Source organism: Myotis daubentonii, chromosome 4 (assembly GCF_963259705.1).
Source record: "Myotis daubentonii chromosome 4, mMyoDau2.1, whole genome shotgun sequence".
NCBI classification, from domain to species: Eukaryota; Metazoa; Chordata; class Mammalia; order Chiroptera; family Vespertilionidae; genus Myotis; species Myotis daubentonii.
The window spans coordinates 43,008,001-43,028,380 of NC_081843.1; the positions used below are offsets into that span (position 1 = coordinate 43,008,001).

Genomic DNA, 20,380 nt, shown 5'->3' on the forward strand with positions numbered 1-20,380 from the left:
TCCAGTTTAATGGAGAGCCAACACAAATATGGTCCTTCTCACTCTCTTGGTATTACATTTATTTTCTTGAATGGAATCTACACTAATAAAAGAGAAACATGTAAATTTGTGTCACTCTGCTACTCCCACCAGCCAATCGGATGAGTATGGAAATTAACCTAACAAAGATGGTGGTTAGTTTGCATATGCAGGCGCAGAGTGAACACTGAGGACTGAAGCCTTTGGCTGGACTGAAGACTGAAGACTAAAGACTGGGTCCCGGGTGCCAGAGGAAAACCAGTGCCGGCAGCCAGGGGAAGGAAGGCCTATTGTGCGAATCTTCGTGAAATGGGCTTCTAGTATATATATAAATAAAAACAGAGCATACATGAAAAAATAAATTCTTTTCCCACCCTTGACTCAGTAGGTTCCCACTCTAGGACCTACCCCCTCGGTAATCTCTTTTACCAGCTTCTTATGCATCCTTCCCGGAGATCTGTGCATTTACAGATGTAAACTAGGTGTGAGCATCACCTTCTGACCTGCAAGCTGCTGCACTTCCCATTCCCCTCTGCGACAACTGTGGCTTCTATTGCTCAAGATGAGCCATGACAAAACAGATGACACATTCATGCTGCTGAAGGGAAACTCAGTGACTCAGACACAAATTGTTCCATACACCTTTCATCCTCATTACCAGGTAACTCTGCCAAGGTCAAGTGGTGACATTCTGATTTACCACTGAGCAGACTGGACACAATTCACATTTGACGAGAATCTGAAATTCAAATACCAAAAAGAGAAAAAAAATATTTTCTTAAGGCCTCCGGTTTCGTAATTGAACTTGCTTTTTTGCTTTGTTGAAAACATTATTTTCCTTTTAGTTCAATGAACACCGTCTATCTGAAAGAATAAAAACAGGACTCTTCCTCAAGTCCCTAATTAACTACCAAACCTTTAAATTCAAGATCCAGTTTTACTACATTCCTGAAATCTCCATTTAGCATCTCAGAGAACAAGGACCAAGGAGCCTCACTGTTTTGACTAGCCAGATTAGGTTGAGCCAAATCCGGGCTTCAGGTATGAAATGCAAATTTGGCTAACTGTGGCTCTGCCATTTACAAGAACCTGCATTCAAATAAATCAGAGATACATTTCTCCTGGCTATAGAGAACTTTTTAAATAGTGACTTCAGCCCTCCTAAGGTTTTTGTCCGGGTTGCCTGAAAGTGGACAATTTTCACAAGTTTGCTTTGGCACCTGTGGCATGAATTTTTATTGAAAGTCACAGTTGTTTTAGTGGGCACCACCGTCTGCCAGCAGATCTCTGTAGGGGCCTCCCAGCCAACTTCATGAGAGCTATGTGCACCTAAAACATGCCAAGCTCTGTAAGGCATGACCTGTCCTCCAATTCTTTGCTCCCCTGCACACGGCCACTGACTCATTTGCACTTTTGATCAGAGAGCACACCATTGAGTGTTTCTGCAGCATTTCTGAAATCAAACAGCCATCTCCCTATAGAAGACTCCTCTGCTTCTTCCCTGCAAAGATTCCTTTTTCTCTAAAGTTATACTAATTTATTCTGTCAAATCAAACAGGCGAGGCAACACAAGAGAGATAGGTTCATTAGAAACATACATTTTCCATGGAATTAAACAAAATAAAGATTTGGTTGGGAAGAGATGGGAATGTAGTTTAAAACCCATTCTCAAAATGCCTTTTAAACAAACTGTGCGAAAGATGACGGATTTAGGAGGTTTCAAATAAATCTGCAGGGGTATTTTGAGACCAGAGGTATGTCGTGTCCAGGTATTTGATGATGGCAAAAAAAAAAAAAGAAAAAAAAAAAGACATCTGTTATAATAATGGAGAAAATAAAATGCAGTAAGCATTGCTAAGAGAGTCCCTTGAAATAGTTGGTAGGCCACTGAGGAAGTAGGGCCTATGCACTTCTTGGAACTATTGTTAAGTTGCTAAATTCAGCCCAAAGCAGAACAACAAACATTCTGGATCCATGATTGCTACGTGGACTTTATTTCCTACTCATCATGATGACCAGACCATCTGCATACTTTACATTGAAAGGAACAAATTTTGACAACTAGCATCCTCCATTTACATAACAGACCTAACCAATCCCAACTGACCTAGCTAGCATCCTCCATTTACACGGAGGTTTGAGGACATAAATGAGAATATCTCCTATGACTTTGCCCTTTATTAACCCTGCCTTTCTTTGTTTCCTTTGCAAAACAATTTAGATTGCTACTTGAATCTGTGCTCCACATTGCAATCCCTTCTTTGCTCAAATAACCCTTTTTATTCTTTACTAGAGGCCCAGTGCACAAAAATTTGTGCACTCAGGGTGGGGGGGTCCCTCAGCCCAGCCTGTGCCCTCTCGCAGTCTGGGACCCCTCGGGAGATAACGACCTGCTGGCTTAGGCCTGCTCCCAGGTGGCAGAGGGCAGGCCCAATCCCTAGGTGCAGCCCCTGGTCGGGCTCAGAGCAAGGCCGATTGGGGAGTTGGGGCGCCGCCCCCTGTCCTGCACAGAGCAGGGCAGATCGGGAGGTTGCAATGCCACCCTCAATCATGCTCAGGGTAGGGCCGACTGGGGGGTTGGGGCACCACCCACTGTCACACTCAAGGCAGGGTCGATGGGGAGGTTGCGGCACCACCCCCTGTCACACACAGAGCAGGGCCAATCAGGGGGTTGGGGAGCTGCCCCCTGTCACTCACAGAGCAGGGCGGATCGGGGTTGGGGCACCGCACCCTGTCACACTCAGGGCAGGGCCGATGGGGAGGTTATGGCTCTACCCCGTCACACACAGAGCAGGGCCCGTGGGGGGGGGCAGTTGGGGTGCCGCCCTCTATCACCCACAGAGCAGGGCTGATCAGGGGGTTGGGGCACTGCCACTGTCACACTCAGGGCAGGGTCGATCAAGGGGTTGGGGAGCTCCCCCCTATCAGGCACAGAGCAGGGCCCGTGGGGGGGGGTGTTGGGGCACTGCACCCTGTCACACACAGAGCCATAGGGCGATCAGGGGGTTGGGGAGCTCCCCCCTATCAGGCACAGAGCAGGGCTGATCAGGGGGTTGGGGTGCCTTCCCCTGTCACAAACAGAGCAGGGCGGATAGGGAGGTTGTGGCCCCGCCCCGTCACACAAAGAGCCGCAGGGCGATCAGGGGGTTTGGGCACTGCCCCCTGTCACGCTGCTCCAGGGGCCAGGCGGCCTCGCGGCTCCGCTGATCCCGGTGCTGGGAGGCATATTACCCTTTTACTATATAGGATAGAGGCCTGGTGCACGGGTGGGGGCCGGCTGGTTTGCCCTGAAGGGTGTCCTGGATCAGGGTGGGGGTCCCCACTGGGGTGCCTGGCCAGCCTGGATGAGGTGATGATGGCTGTTTGCATCTGGCCACACCCCTTTCAGGGTGGGGGTCCCCACTGGGGTGCCTGGCCAGTCTGGGTGAGGGGCTGAGGGCCGTTTTCAGGCTGGCGGGTGACTGAAGCTCCCAACCGCTCCTTTTTTCCTTTTTTTTTTTTATTCTTGGATTTATGGCTGTCACTGGAGCTGAGAGTCTGCTTTAGCTGTGAGACCTCGCTGCTGAAAGCAGGTTTCTGGCTTTGTTTACTTTCTGTATTTGAAACTTTGTTGCGACTCCAGCTCTGAGATCCTGGCTGACTGAAAACAGGTTTCTGTGGTTTTGTTTAGCTTCTATATTTGTAACAATGTTTCTTAGCAGCTCAGAGCCCAGCAGCGGCAGGCGGGGAACGTTGGAGTCCTCCATCACTGAAGCAAGCAAGCCTCATGTTCGTGTCAGTAGCCTGGCTGCCGGCCACCATCTTGGCTGGCAGTTAATTTGCATATCACCCTGATTAGCCAATGGGAAGGTTAGCAGACGTACTGCTAATTACCATGTTTCTCTTTTATTAGATAGGATAACAGCCTAAACTTTTGTTGTTGTTAAGTTATTTTTATGTTTCCACACATAAATCATCACATAATCACCAGGAAGTTAAACCAAAATTGGTTTAAATTCAAGTTTACAAGGTCTTTGCCTCAAGAATGAGAATTCTCCCTTTTTTCCTTTATTTTCTTATTATTTTCTGTATGCTATTTTATCATTGTGTTTTGTTACTTTGTATGATTGGCAAGCTCATTAAAATTTTACTTTATAGAACACTTAAGAAGACTTAGCTTATTAATGGCTCAACCTTGAAACAACACAATTCTCATTTAAAAATCAGGCTAAAGGCTGTACAACCCCCCACTCCCCAAGCAGACTGGGGACCCTAATTCTCTGCGCAAGAGGCAGCACTGAGCACCAGTGACTTGACTCTTGGTGCACACATGTGGGAACTCTGTTTCTCATCATGAGCACACAGAATCCCTGATTCTCAGTGCACTCACACTTAGCGCCTGTGACTCCAATTCTCAGCACATACCCACACAGGGACCCTGATTCAAGGCGCGAGGCCACACCAAGCGACAGAGACTCCAACACTTGATTCTCAGCACATGCACACAGGGTCTCTGACTCCTGGTGCAAGCTAGGGGACTCCAATTTTTGGTGTATGCCCACAGGGACTTTTTTTTTTTAGTGTGGCGCATGCAGGGTTCCTAATTCTAGGTGCGTGCACGAGGCTGCACTGAACACTGGTGACTGATTCTCTGCATGCGTGGCTCCCACCAACCCACAGCAGCAACACATCTCGGTGTCAGAGATCTTCAGTGACACTTGGGTGATGCAACACTCCCACTGCACATGGCTCAGGACCCTGCAACTCAGCATTTGAACCTTCTGGTGACAGTTAGAATGGGGAGACAATGAAACAATCCTCAGAGGAAAGAAAAAGAGAAATCGCCAAGAAAGGAAATAAGTGAAAATGAGTCATGCAATATGACAGAAAAAGAATTCAGAGTAATGGTCATACAGTTCATAAACCAGATGTACGAGCAAACCAACAACCTATGCAAAAATCAAGAAGAAATCAAAAGTGACATAGCTACAATCAAAAATGCTATGGAAGGTTTCAACAGTAGACTAGAAGAAGCAGAGAACTGAATTAGTGCGTTAGAAGATAGAGAAACAAGCCCAATCTGAACACCAACTGGAGAAAAAAATTAAAAAGCAGGAGGAGAGCCAAAGGAGCTCTGGGACAACACAAAATGAAGTAATATATGTATAATAGGGGTGCCAGAAGGACAAGAAGAGCAGCAAGGATTAGAGAATCTATTTGAAGAAATAATGACAGAAAATTTCCCCAATATGGGGAAGAAAAAAGTCACACAAGTACAGAGAGTTCCAAGCAAGATGAATCCCAAACGATCCACACCAAGACACATCATAATCATAATGGCAAATGTTAATGACAAAGACAGAATGTTAAAGGCTGCAAGAGAGAGACAGAGTTACCGACAAAGGATCCCCCATCAGATTATCAAATGATTTCTCAACAGAAACACACCAAGTTAGAAGGTAATGGAATGAAGTATACAAAGTGATGCAAAGCAAAGGACTGAATCCAAGAATACTCTATCTAGCAAGGCTATCAATCAAAATTGAAGGAGATATCAGGAGCTTCGCAGACAAAAAAAATGCTAAGGGAGTTTATCACTACCAAGCTAGCAATGCAAGAAATGCTAAAGGGATTGCTGTAAAAAGAAGAAATAGAAAGGGAGGATGGAACACAGGCATAAAGCACAGAAATGGCTATGAACAAGTACCTATCAATAATAACATTAAATGGTCCTAACTGGTTTGGCTCAGTGGATAGAGTCTTGGCCCGCAGAATGAAGGGTCCCAGGCTCGATTCCGGTCAAGGGCATGTGCCTTGGTTGCGGGCACATCCCCATTTAGGGGTGTGCAGGAGGCAGCTGAGCAATGTTTCTCTCTCATTGATGTTTCTAACTCTCTACCCTCTCCCTTCCTCTCTGTAAAATATCAATAAAATATATTTTAAAAATAATAATAATAACATTAAATGTAAATGGATTAAATGCTCCAATAAAAAGACATCGAGTGACTAAATGGATAAGAAAACATGACCCATATATATGCTGTCTACAGGAAACCCACCTCAGAACAAGGGATTCGCACAGACTGAAAGTGAAGGGATGGAAAAATACCTATCAGGCAAATGGAAATGAAAAAAAAAAAAAAAGCTGGGGTAGCAATACTTATATCTGACAAAATAGACCTCAAAGTTAAGACCATAACAAGAGACAAGGAATACCACTTCATAATTCTAAAGGGATCGATACAACAAGAGGCTATAACTCTGGTAAACATATATGCACCCAATGCAGGAGCACCCAAATAGATAAAAAAAATTTCTGGAAGATATCAGGGGAGAGATTGACAGCAATACAATCATAGTAGGAGACTTTAATACCCCATTAACCTCACTGGATAAATCCTCTAGACCAGTGGTTCTCAACCTTCCTAATGCTGTGACCCTTTAATACAGTTCCTCATGTTGTGGTGACCCCCAATTTTATTGTTACAAATTGAACACAATTAAAGCATAGTGATTAATCACAAAAACAATATGTAATTATATATGTGTTTTCCGATGGTCTTAGGCGACCCCTGTGAAAGGGTTGTTTGACCCCCAAAGGGTTCACGACCCACAGGTTGAGAACCGCTGCTCTAGACAAAAAAAATTAGCAAAGAAACAGCAATCCTAAACGACTCACTAGATCAGATGGACTTAATCGACATCTTTAGAACATTCCACCCCAAAACTACAGAATACATATTCTTCTCAAGCACACATGGGACATTTTCAAAGATAGACCACATATTGGGTCACAGGCAAAATCTCTACAAATTCATGAAAATTGAAATCATATCAAGCATCTTCTCAGATCACAATGGCATAAAATTAGAAATCAACTACAATAAAAACAATCACAAAAATTCAAACACTTGGAGGCTGAATAGCATACTATTAAACAATGAGTGGGTTACCAAAGAGATCAAAGAAGAAATTAAAAACATCCTGGAAACAAATGACAATGAAAACACAACAATCCAAAATTTTTGGGACACAGTAAAAGCAGTCCTGAGAGGAAAGCTCATATCATTACAGGCCTACCTCAAAAAAACAAGAAAAACTGGTAATAAACCATCTAAATCTGAAACTTGAAGAATTAGAAAGAGAGCAACAAGAAAAGCCCAGAGTGGGCAGAAGGAAGGAAATAATAAAGATGAGAGTGGAAATAAATGACATAGAGACAAAAAAATAAAATACAAAAGATCAATGAAACCAAGAGCTGATTCTTTGAAAGGATAAACAAGATTGATGAACCTCTAGTTAGGCTCACCAAGAAGCAAAGAGAGAGGACCCAAATAAACAAAATCAGAAATGAAAGAGGCAAAATAACAACAGACCCCACAGAAATATGAAGAATTGTAAAAAAAAAAAAATACTATAAGCAACTCTATTCCAACAAACTGGTCAACCTAGAAGAAATGGACATATTCCTAGAAAAATACGACCTTCCAAAACTCAATCAGGAGGAATCAAAAAATCTGAATAGGCTGATATCTATGGAAGAAATTGAAGCAGTAATTAAAAACTTCCAACAAACAAAAGCCCTGGACCAGACGGCTTCACAGCAGACTTTTATCAAACATTCAAAGAAGAAATAAAACCTATCTTCCTCAGACTATTCCAAAAAACTCAAGAGGAAGGAACACTTCCAAGCTCTTTCTAAAAAGCCAGCATTACCCTAATCTCAAAACCAGATAAAGACACCACAATAAAAAGAGAACTACAGGCCAATATCCCTCATGAACATAGACACCAAAATTCTCAACAAAATTCTAGCAACTCAAATCCAGCATTACATTAGAAAGATCATATACCATGACCAAGTAGGATTTATTCCAGGAATGCAAGGATGGTACAATATCTGCAAATTAATAAATATGATACATCACATAAACAAACTCAGAGATAAAAACCATATAATCACACCATTGATGCAGAAAAGGCATTTGAAAAAATCTAACACCCTTTCTTGATAAAAAAAAAAAAAACTCGCAGCAAGATGGGAATAGAAGAATCATACCTCAACATAATAAAAGCCCTATATGACAAACCCACAGCCAACTTCATACTCAATGGGCAAAAACTAAAACCATTTCTCCTAGGAACAGGAACAAGACAGGGAAGCCCACTCTCACCACTCCTGTTCGACATAGTACTGGAAATACTAGCCATTGCAATCAGACAAGAAGAAGAAATAAAAGGCATCTAAATTGGAAAAGAAGAAGTAAAACTGTCCTTATTTGCAGATGATATGATAATGTACATAGAAAACCCCAAAGACTCCATCAAAAAACTACTAGACTTAATAAATGAATTTGGCAATGTAGCAGGATACAAAATTAACATCCAGAAGTCTATGGCTTTTCTATACACCAATAATGAACTCACAGAAAGAGAAACTAAAAAAGCAATCTCATTTACCATTGCAACAAAAAATTAAGATACCTAGGAATAAACTTAACCAAAGAGATAAAGGACCTGTACTCAGAAAATTTCAGGATGCTGCAAAAAGAGATAGAAGAAGACATGAACAAATGGAAGAATATACCATGTTCATGGATTGGTAGAATCAACATCATTAAAATGTCCATACTACCCAAAGCAATCTATAAATTCAATGCAATCCCCATTAAAATACCAATGGCATACTTCAAAGACCTAGAAAAAATTCTCCAAGCCATAGGCACCAAAATAGCAGACATTTGTTGTAGCGTTCTCTTTACCGATACAGTTCCTAGGGCAATGGAAACGAAGGAGAAAATAAACAAATGGGACTACATCAAAATAAAAAGCTTCTGCACAGCAAAAGAAACCATCAACAAAACAACAAGAAAGCCCACTACATGGGAGAACATATTTGCTAATGTTATCTCTGATAAGGGTTCAATCTACAACATTTACAGGGAACTCATACAGCTCAACAAAAGGAAGATAAACATCTGGAAAAAAAAAAAAAGACCCTGAATAGCTGCGGCAATCCTGAGAAAGAAGAACAAAGTTGGAGGGATCACAATACCAGATATCAAGCTACACTACAAAACCACTGTTCTCAAAACTGCCTGGTACTGGCACAAGAACAGACATATAAACCAGTGGAACAGAACAGAGAACCCAGAAATCGACACAAGCCATTATGCTCAATTAATATTTGACAGAGGAGGCGAGAACATACACTGGAATCAAGACAGTCTCTTCAATAAATGGTGTTGAGAAAATTGGACAGATACTTACAAAAAAATGAAACTAGACCACCATACACAAAAATAAACTCAAAATGGATAAAGGACTTAAACGTAAGATGGGAAATCATAAAAATCTTAGAAGAAGCCATAGGCACCAAAATAGCAGACATTTGTCGTAGCGTTCTCTTTACCGATACAGTTCCTAGGGCAATGGAAACGAAGGAGAAAATAAACAAATGGGACTACATCAAAATAAAAAGCTTCTGCACAGCAAAAGAAACCATCAACAAAACAACAAGAAAGCCCACTACATGGGAGAACATATTTGCTAATGTTATCTCTGATAAGGGTTCAATCTACAACATTTACAGGGAACTCATACAGCTCAACAAAAGGAAGATAAACAATCCAATCAAAAAATGGGCAAAGGACCTAAATAGGCACTTTTTGAAAGAGGACATACAGAAAGCCAAGATACATATGAAAACATGCTCAAAGTCACTAATCATCCAAGAGATGCAAATCAAAACAACAATGAGGTACCATCTCACACCTGTCAGAATAGCTATCATCAACAAATCACCAAACACAAGTGCTGGAGAGAACACAGAGAAAAATGAGCCCTCCTTCACTGCTGGTGGGAATGCAGACTGGTGCAGCCACTGTGGAGAACAATATGGAGTTTCCTCAAAAAACTAAAAATGAAACTCTCATTTGACCCAGTGATCCCACTTCTAGGAATATATCCCAAGAAAACAGAAACACCAATCAGAAAGGATACATGCACCCCTATGTTCATAGCAGCACAATTCACCATAGCTAAGATTTGGAAATAGCCTAAGTGCCCATCAATAGATGAGTGGATTAAAAAACAGTGGTACATCTACACAATGGAATATTACACTGCTGTAAAAAAGAAGGAATTCTTACCATTTGCAACAGCATGGATGGAACTGGAGAGCATTATGCTAAGTGAAATAAGCTAGTCAGTGAAAGAAAAATACCACATGATCTCACTCATTTGTGGAATATAAAGATCATTATAAACTGATGAACAAAAATGATACAGAGGCAAGGAAGGATGGAACAGACTGTCAAACTACAGCAGGAAGGCTGGGGAGATTTGGGAGGGAGGGGTAAGAGATCAACCGAGGGACTTGTATGCATGCATATAAGCATGACCAATGGACGTAAGACACTGGGAGGGGCGGGGGTGAGGGCAACTGTCAGGGGATAGGGGAGGCCGGGGGAAGGTCAATGGGGGGAAAAAGGAGACATATGTACTAGTATTTGTAATACTTTAAATAATAAAATAAAATTTTAAAAAATAAAATAAATAAAATAAAAATCAGGCTAAAATCTCCCAATGCTAGTTATTTCATATTTATAAACAACTTTCTTAGTTAATTTTCATTAAAGCCAGAAAATTAATGCATAGCAGAAAAAAGGATATATATAAAATAGATTTTATTGGTGCTCTAGTGAAAAAATTTTTTCATAACAACTGAAAAGAAACCCGTTATTTTACAATTTTCACCTTCCTTTCAATTATACTAGCTTTAATGTTTTTCCTTTGACTTTCCCTGGGTTAGGCAGAGCTCTTAAACCTCAAGATTGTAAAAAACAAGAAGCCTTTCCAAAATCACGTGGGTAAAGTTTCAACCTGCTGTTAAAAATACCACTGGTGGGGCCAGTGCCTCATTCTCTGGGCAGGTTTCAAAGGCTCCATGAACTTAATGCCACCCCAGCAACACTGCACTGCAGGGAGGGTGGAGCTCTGCACACTCTGTCTCCAGAGAAATACGGGGGCACATCCTGGGAGCTGTCCCACCAATAGCCATTCTCTACCTCATTTGCCCTTTCTTGTTTCCCACTAAAGAGGCTAAAAAGAAAGGAATATTAATTTCCAATCTTTCCTTCCAGCAGGGATATTTGTGTTATCAAGCCCTGGCTAAAAAGATATAAGAAAAAGTCAGAGCGGTGCTTCTCAAAGGTTATTGTGCATTCAAATCACCCAGGATCTTGTTAAAATGCAGAATCTGGATCATTAATCAGGGTGGGGCTTGAACTATTATTTTTAATGAGTTCCCAGGTGATGAACTGTGTGATCTGAGGACCACAATTTTAGTACCAAGTTATTAAAGGTCATCTGGCAAGGACTTTCCTCCTTGATTTGGACTGAGATGTGCAGGGGAAAAGCTGCTTTCTGTCCTTTCCTCCAGCTTCCGGCTTTAGAATAGGATTGAAAAAGGATGCGAGTGTGGGCTGCATCAGCCATCTTCTGTCTAGGAGGGGTGGAAGCCAACATGCTGAGAATAGCAAAGTAGAAAAATGTCCAGGTATTTGATGATGTCATTATGCTAACGAAGTTAACTAATCTTGGGACCTCCTACCTGCAGGCTTTTTATTTTAATGGGATAATAAATATCATTATGGCTTAAATCACTATTTGTCATGTTTCCTATTGCATGCAACCAAACAATTCTTATTTATTGCCTGAACTAAGCTGATCCATTCAGAACTAGGCTTATAACCAATCAGCCATGGCCTACAGAATCACTGGACCTGGACGATGGTAATTCTATGGTTGCGAATCTTCTATGAGCAGAGGGCATTCAGTCATGTTGCTGGGAGAGAAATTAGTTAGGATGGTAGCAATTTGGTTTTTAATGACTGGCATAGAAGTGGGGAATAGAAGAATGGAGAGTTTCATTATTCTAATGATCCTATTCTGAGGAATGAGAGAATAATTGTTTCCCATGACTGGGGTTATAGGGTGAAGTTAGCTGTTGAAACTCATTGGTGACATTCAAAAGCATTTTCCAATGTTTGCTACTAAGGGTATGGATTACAGAATTAGAGTAAATTAACTAATGTGTATTATTTTGGAAAAATCTCACACTTGTTTCTCCTAGTAGTGAATAAACAATGAGTGGTATAACTTTGTCAACATGCATTTTTAATTTTTTTGCTTTACCTTGAGTATCTTTTATTGCAAAAAGAACTCTGATCTTCCCAGTTTTGCCTAAATATTTGGTAGCTTTCTTTTTATGGTCTCAGTTTTCTCATTGTATCAATCAGTTAGGTTACAATCTTATCTGCTGTGAAAAAATAATAACAGTAAGTTAAATTAGAAATTTATTTATGTCTCATTTAATAGTCTGAGTGAAAACAGTCAAAGACTAAGAAGCAGTTTCATGGTCTCAGGGACTCAAGCTTCTTGTATCTTTGTTGCTCCACCATTATGGAGCTGCTGGCTCATGGTTTAAGGTAGCTGATCAAGTTCCCACAATATATCTCTGATCTAACCAGCTAGAAGGGGAAAGTAAGAAATGGAAGAGATGTCTCTCCCATTCAGAACCATCAGAGCCTTTAGGGAACAAGTGCCCAGATAAAACTCATATTTTATCACTAAATAAAGAAGTAAAAATGCATTTGGGGGGACAAAGGGTCTCTGGCACACTCACTCATCAGATGGCTTAGAGCGATTATAGATATACTTGAACAATAGTGGTATTTTTTTTTAAATAGCCTCAAATATTGCCCTTTAGAAACAACTGCAGGTGCTTAATTGCCAGTATGATTTTCTAATGAATGTACCTTTGAAAAGAAATTCTACAGTGGCTCTACATTGTAATTATCCTCTTTTCCTCTATTTCACTCAATTCAATTCTCTTTAGTTCACTATCTTCTTAGATGGATCCACGACATTCTTGCCAATACAATCAAAGGAACTCCACAAGCTCCCAAAGTATTTGTAGGTGAATACACAGCTTGGGCCTAGCCAACAATCACCCTGGTATACTGACAAGTCTGAAGAATGGATAGGTCTCCATCAAGTGCATCAAGTCTCTGTATGCAAAAGGGCCTGAGGCAACTCCTAGCAGTGAAATATTCTGAAGGGAAGAAGGAATGTTTTAGATACATTGGTTTATTTGGACAAAGGGTAAGGATGGTTCTAAGACTACCTCCATTTCTGTGTGTTTCTCTAGTCTAGCCACCATGATCTCATATTTTTACTTAGAGACAAAGAGTATTGTAATGAAACAAAAATGAATAAAAACTAATATAAATGAGATGTTTGAGAGTCCATGGCATTGGTATATTGATGGTAGAAGCTTCCATAGTAATAAGAGGGGGCATTTGTATTAACTGCAATAGTCAGAGTTTTGGTTTCGGTGCCATTGCCCTTGGCATGTGGCATTGTATTTTGGCTCAGCAATTGCAGTATTGTAGCAGGGACACCTCTGATGTCACTATTGAAAGAACTGCTACTTTATTCATTACCACTGATAAGGGTTCTTTATTCATTACCACTGCCCTAATAATTGGAAGAAAAAGAGATCACAAATGGCACATTGCAGTCACATGCTTAGGCTGTGGAGCACAGCAAGAGTTTCCTGACTACTATAAGGACTACTTCAGAAGACTTTCTGGGTTTCTGGCTTTTACACAGAGTAGACAGAGTGTAGCCAGAGAAATACTAATTTGTAATTGTCCATTTTCCTTCTTGCTATGATTATTATGAAAATTTATTCTTCATTCAATACTTCTCACAATTCTACATTTCCTAATAATTATTTAAAGGATAACATTCAAAGGAAGCCATATGTTTTCATCTTTTGCTGGTTAATGCCCACATCACTTTCATTCCCATTCCATTAGCCAAAGCAAGACAAAACTGTAAGGAGGTAGGGAATGAAAATGATTACCATATGCTCAGAAGGAGGACAATCAGAATGTTTATGATAGCCAAATGACTGTCATTGTATGTAAACAGTGAAGTGCAAATGACATATGGTAGAACTGGAAATCTTAGTTATGATGATTGCTATCACCAAACAAATGAAATTACTCCACCTAATTGATGCCAACAACTGCATTAATCACTACCCTCCCCATCTAATGCAACTCTGCATGGCTCCTAAGATATGGGGTATGCATGAATGGCCTAATAATTAAAGAGTAAGAAGAAAACCATGATTCTGTTGGTCTACATTACATTGAAAAATCATCTATGCAACAACAACAAAAAGTCCCACATTCATGTTTAAATTAAGTTTCATATCAAAGATATATTCTACTTTGCTCTAGAATGGCTACTGTGGACAGGTCCAGGACTAGGAAAATATGTGAACAGAACATGACTTGGAGTCATTTCATCATCTTTTGGGGGTAATATCTTTCCACACTCCATCACTGCTTTCCAAGTCTTCCCCAAGTCCAATGCCCACATCAAAGTTTTCACGTTTTTAGGGATTGTTTCTATCTCTAAATTCATATTCAAAATTTAACTGTATTATGATCCATCCTTTGCTAACCAATATGAAAAAAATAACTTTTTATAGTGTTCATGGCTGAAAGCAATCGAATATGTAATCCTTTCCACTAATAAATTTACAAATTAACAAGGACTTTCAATACTTTATGCCAAAACAGAGAAAAATAGGAATTTCAGTCTCCAGGAAAAGAATTATGGGAGATCTCTTTAAACAGGACTTCCTTTAGGGGTTTCCCTTAAATCACTCCATAAACCTTAAAATGATAATTATAAACATAACGAATAACTTTTTATTCTTCTGCTATTAAAATAGCCTAAATGATACCATCTGATGCTGGCAAGGATGCAGTTTGACTGGTCTTTCACTACACTGCCTTGTATTCAATTAGGAATACTTTTGTTGGAAAGAAAGCCTTGTATTATCAACTCAATCGATAAATCAAGGCTTAAATCTTAACTGTTGATGAATGTTAAACAAAATGCAAAATAAATATTCAAATATTCCTACACATGACCCCCTCTCCAGGCACACTACTTCTTTCAGTGCTTTGTCCACCACATGTGCTCCCTTGCTTCATGGTTTTTCATATGCCCTTAGCAGTGTCTTTAGTACCCTTACCCTCTTTTCTTAATCCACCTACTTGTTTGTTATTTCCTTATTTGTTAGGTATTACTTAACTGTTACTTCCTCTAGGAAGTCCTATAAGGTTCTAGAATTAGAGGGTTGAGCCCCATTTATGTGTTTTCATAGGACATCAATTTCCCCATTGGAAGTACTGGTCACTCTTGTAGCCTTGTCTGCATCACCCATAATAAGAAAAGCTTCATCAAGAGAGGGATGGTGCCTCCCTTGGTCATAGTTGTCTTCTTAGTATATCATGAATAGCATTTGATATAGTGCTCATAAAGGATATTTTGAGTAAATTAAGTAATATCCTTAATATTATAGGAAATTGTCTCTTCCTAACATATTAATTGATTGTTCCCTTGCTCGATGTTGGGTTAAAATGTAACTATCCTAGTAAAGCATATAATAAATAAATATGGACAGTATATTGCATTAGACTTAGATGAGGTGCATTAATAGATTACCCATAAATAGATAAATAATCCCACTACAAGGTTAAACAAAATATGTAAAAAACTATAAGCACAAAGATGCTTCCTAGAAGTATTGTTTATCAAACTTAACTTAAATATCAGAGGTATTCCAAATATTAATCAATGGGGGTTATTTAAATAAATTATGGTGTGACACCTGAATAGAATAATATGTAGCCATTAAAATGATGTTTTAAAAAAGGAGGGTTGCCCTGACTGGTTAGGCTCAGTGGATAGAGCGTCGGCCTGCAGACTGAAGGGTCCCGGGTTTGATTCCGGTCAAGGGCATGTACCTTGGTTGGGGGCACATCCTCAGTAGGGAGTGTGCAGGAGGCAGCTGAATTGATGTTTCTCTCTTATCAATGTTTCTGACTCTCTATCCCTCTCCCTTTCTCTGTAAAAAAAAAAAAATCAATAAAATATATTTTAAAAAACAAAAAGGAGGGTTGAAGAGACTATGTCACACATGAGAAAACCTTATAATAAAATGTTAATTGATTGCAAAACAAGACACTAAACTGTATAGACATCATTATTCTAACCATGTGAAAACATGCATCTTAAAATAAATAAGTTGATTGCATTAGAGTGGTGGATTGTGGGTTATTTTTGCCTTTTGTCCATATTTTAATTCTTGTAATTATGTTACTTTTTTTAAAAACTAAACTATGTTATAAAGATATTTGTGATTTTAAAAGCCAAATATTATACATTATGGGTGACAAAATAAAAGTCTGATTGACCATTATGATTGAAAGTTTAAAAGATAAAATGCTAAGACTGGAAACTACTAGTGACTAGACAAAAGTAGAGATGTTGTTCAGTGTGGTGAATTAACGGGAAATAAATTGCTAGTCCAATAATGAATGTCTCTTTTGAAGAACTCTCTTTACCCAAAAGAATGAAAGGTAAAGAGAGTTCGGCTCCCCAAGCAGGGAGGAAGGCACACCTGGCAGGTAGCAATGCTACTCCAGCCTGTACCATTCTTTTCTGATCTGAGTAAATAGAAATGCTAAATTTTTATGTGAAATACCGGAATGATTGGGTGCCAAATGCAGAAGAAATGTAAAGGTAGAAAAAGCAAATAGCTAACTAAGGGAGTGTTTCAGAAAGGAAATATCATGTCAGGCTTTGGCTTAAAGTAAATAGTTTTTTGTGAAGGGAGTGTTCACAGCATCTGTGAAATGCACACTCTGTCCCCAAAACAAAACCCATCTGTTTAAGATTAAAATTTGTAATAAACATTTAAAAGAAGGAATGTAGAAGGCAAATATATATATTGTAAAACAAAATCTACACTCTTGGGATAAGTGAAACTTCCTCTAAAAGAATCACAATGCTCCAGAGATTATACTTCATAGCAAAAGAAATAACAATTAGATGCAGCAACACCACCTTAGCAGAGTTACATTCAGTTCATTGAGAGGGAAGAATATTAAGCTGAAAATCAAGCATGTGATCCTACTGTATAGAATGCCAAACTTCCCGAGAGGCAATTGACAAAAGAAAAAATGAGTATATATCTATCCTATCTAATAAAAGACAAAAAGGGTAATTGACCGAACTTTTACTACGCTTCCCATTGGCTAATCAGGGCAATATGCAAATTAACCACCAGCAAAGATGGTGGTTAATTTGCATACTAGGCTCCAAGTGGTGGAGCGAAGCCAAACGTACCCGAAGCCTGATGAAAAGCAAGGCCTCATGGCCCTGGAATCAGCAGAGCTAGAGGCCTCAGGCCCCGGGGATCAGCGGAGCCGCAAGGCTTCACGGCTCCGGGATCAGTGGAGCAGTGAAGCCTGATGGCTGAGGGGGGGTGGGCTCTGGCCGGAGCCCAGCCAGAGCAAAGGCCTGGGTCCCGGGTGCCAGAGGAAAACTGGTGCCAGCAGCCAAGAGGAGGGAAGGCCTATTGCACAAATCTCTTCATGCAACAGGCCTCTAGCATATATATAAAAAGCCAGTGGCCATAATGCCGTAACAACCAAAAGGCCAGTTGCCAGGAGGTGCACTGATGGGTCCCCCCCCCCCCCCCCTGCAGTGGCATGGTGGAGTCTGGGGTCTATCCCGTGGCACCATGGTGGAATCTGGGGTCCTGCCCACAGCAGCGTGGCAGGGTCTGGGTCCCGCGGCATGGGGGGTCTGGGTTTCGCGTGATTTCACATGATGGGCCTCTAGTATACATATAAAACTAAAATTTAGAAACAAAAAGTATATATTTTAAAACCATGACTTAGATATATTAAATTGGCTACTCTAAGAACTTACTTGTCAGGTACTTCAATATGGAATCATGGTTTACTAATTTGCATTTGGACAGTAGTATTACAAGCATACATTCAAAAGAAAGGATTTGAAAGAGCAAAGCTAGGGCAATAGAATACTGAAGGTTGTTTTTTTTCTCCCTTTTAAAAAGTTTTATGGCTAAGCTTCATGGACATGGACACATATTAGATATTTAGTAAGTGGAAAGAAATAAAACTATTCCTGTTTTTTATATTCCTGTTTTCACATATCTGTGTTGAGAAAAAGGTTTTAATAAGTCTGTCGGCTTGGAAAAAGTAGCCTCTTTCTTGGTCAATGTTGGATGGTTTGGAGTTGTGCTATCCAATATTATTACTAGCCACATGTAGCTATTGAATGCAAATATAAATTAATTAAAAATAAGTGTGACGCCTGTGAATTCTAGCATTGTCATATCTCTTGCAAACAACCACCTGTCCTTTCCATTTCCACTACCAACACCCTTGTTCAAGTCTTTATTTCCTTACCTGAACTATTTCAAAAGTTTCCCAGAGTCTTCTCTGTCTCCAGTTTCTCTACCTCCAATTCAAACTAAACACCTCAGCCAGATTAATCTTCCTAAATACATCTCTGAATCACAATATTTCTCTATGGAAACACCTTCAATGGTATCATAAATTCCTCAATCTGACATGTAGTATGCCTAGTGTCTCGGATGCTGGGTGTGCCACCCAGATCTCCCTTGAGTATTCATTCCCCAAATGCCATAATTGGCTTCCAACAGATCATAGTTAAATTCTTCCCCAGAAATTGCTCTGGCTAAAAGGAGCTATTTGGCCCAAATTTTGCTCCCTCTCCAGAGGCAACTCTCATCCAATAACTGATTGCTATGGGTATTTAATGGCCCAGCCCATTGTCTCAATTCAGGACAACTTTGTAGGGTTATGCTAGCTTCTGTATGCCATGTGGGGTTAGCTGAGAGCCCTGTTGCAGCTTCGTTTCAGTCCAGCTTCTCTGTCTGCCACATCCCGCCTTCCTAAATCCCTTACAAGAGAGGACTCCAAGAGCATTCCCCATTTAACTTTCTGCACTAGAATCTTTATCTCAGAATTTGTGTTCAGGGAACCCAACCTGACACCTAACCATCTTTCATATCTTTCACTCCTAGCCTTCATATATCCTAAATTCCAGTTAAACTAGTTTATCTGCCATTCCTTAAAGATACCTCATGCATTACCACTAACTCATACATTAAAAAAAATCTACTGAATATCTGAAATGTTCCTGACTGTATAAGTATTTACTGACCTAAAGGGATTATAGACAATTAAACGGACTATTAGAATACAGTATGAAATAAAAAAGTGTGACATTTCATTCATTTCAAGTGCTCAATAGCCACATGTGGGTACCACATTGCATAGTGCAGATTATAGAGCATTTCCATCATCACAGAAAGTTCTATTGTGCAGCACTGCTCTGGGGCAAGATAGAGAGGAACCACTCTCCAGGAATCTTGAATTTGGGGGCCAGTAGAACTTTTAAAAGGGGGCAAGGAGATCTGAAGGATGATATGAAAGCTGCAGAGTGGGGGGAAGCTAGGGCTTTTAGCAAAGATGGCCAGTTGGTTATAGAAATGTCTAGAGTATTGTCTCAAAGAGGAATACCTAATATTCAGTGTGGAGTGCTCCACCCTATCCCACCCACACCCTTTGTTGCAAATATTCAGGAAATTCTCCACACACAACCCTGGGTCAGTGGTATTTTATACTCCACACAGTATAGGTGGAAAGAAGAGTGGAGATAAGAAATTCAATAGAAGATCAAAGGTAACCAAGGATAAAAAGACACCCTCCCATAATTCCAAGCTATTTCCACGTAAAAATCTTTTGAGAGGACTTTGCACCAGCTTTTATTCAAACTCATCCAAGAATAGGTGACCCCAAATGAGACTAGAATTACTTCAACTTGCCAATTAACACAGGTTCCACATGTGTGGAGAAAATGATAAATTACCATTCCTCTGCCTGAATTTTCTGAGAGATAATAAACATTTTCATAGGCATTAAAAGGGGTAAAGAATTCAAATGCATTCTTCTCTATTTATCCAGATCAGAAAAGATTTACGTTAAAAAGAGAGATTTTTTTTGAGCTGGAAATTTCTTGACTGCCTGCAGAGGAGACATTGATTTTGGAAACTTCTTCTTAGCTTTATCTCTTTGCTACCAGTTTCAAAAACATTAGGAATAGAAAAGTCCTCCTGAAGAGCCTACCTTTTGAGGTAGATATTCGAACTCAGAAATAAGATATGGCTCCTGTTAGGAGATTTCTGGGTTACCAGAAAGGCCTCTAGCTCTTTGGGTGGGAACAAGAGTGACTGACTGTTCTTTTGTTTTTCAAATCCAGTAACCTCCACCATATTAAACAGGAATTTAATGTTTATTTGTGGATTTTTTTAAAAAAGGCTTTTGGTCAGCCCTGCAAATAATACAGACTTCCAAAATTAAAGGAATACCAAAATAACTATGGCATTTCCTCA

General features: G+C 39.9%; 1 long non-coding RNA gene across 1 annotated transcript in view; it reads right to left on the bottom strand.

The window, feature by feature from the left end:
* Window positions 1-519: 519 nt before the first annotated feature.
* The window catches only part of LOC132232390 (uncharacterized), a 53,000-nt gene continuing 33,139 nt past the window's right edge, over window positions 520-20,380 (bottom strand). Inside the window, exon 3 of the long non-coding RNA XR_009452418.1 lies at window positions 520-757. This is a non-coding gene — a long non-coding RNA (uncharacterized LOC132232390). The remainder of the gene's footprint in view (window positions 758-20,380) is intronic.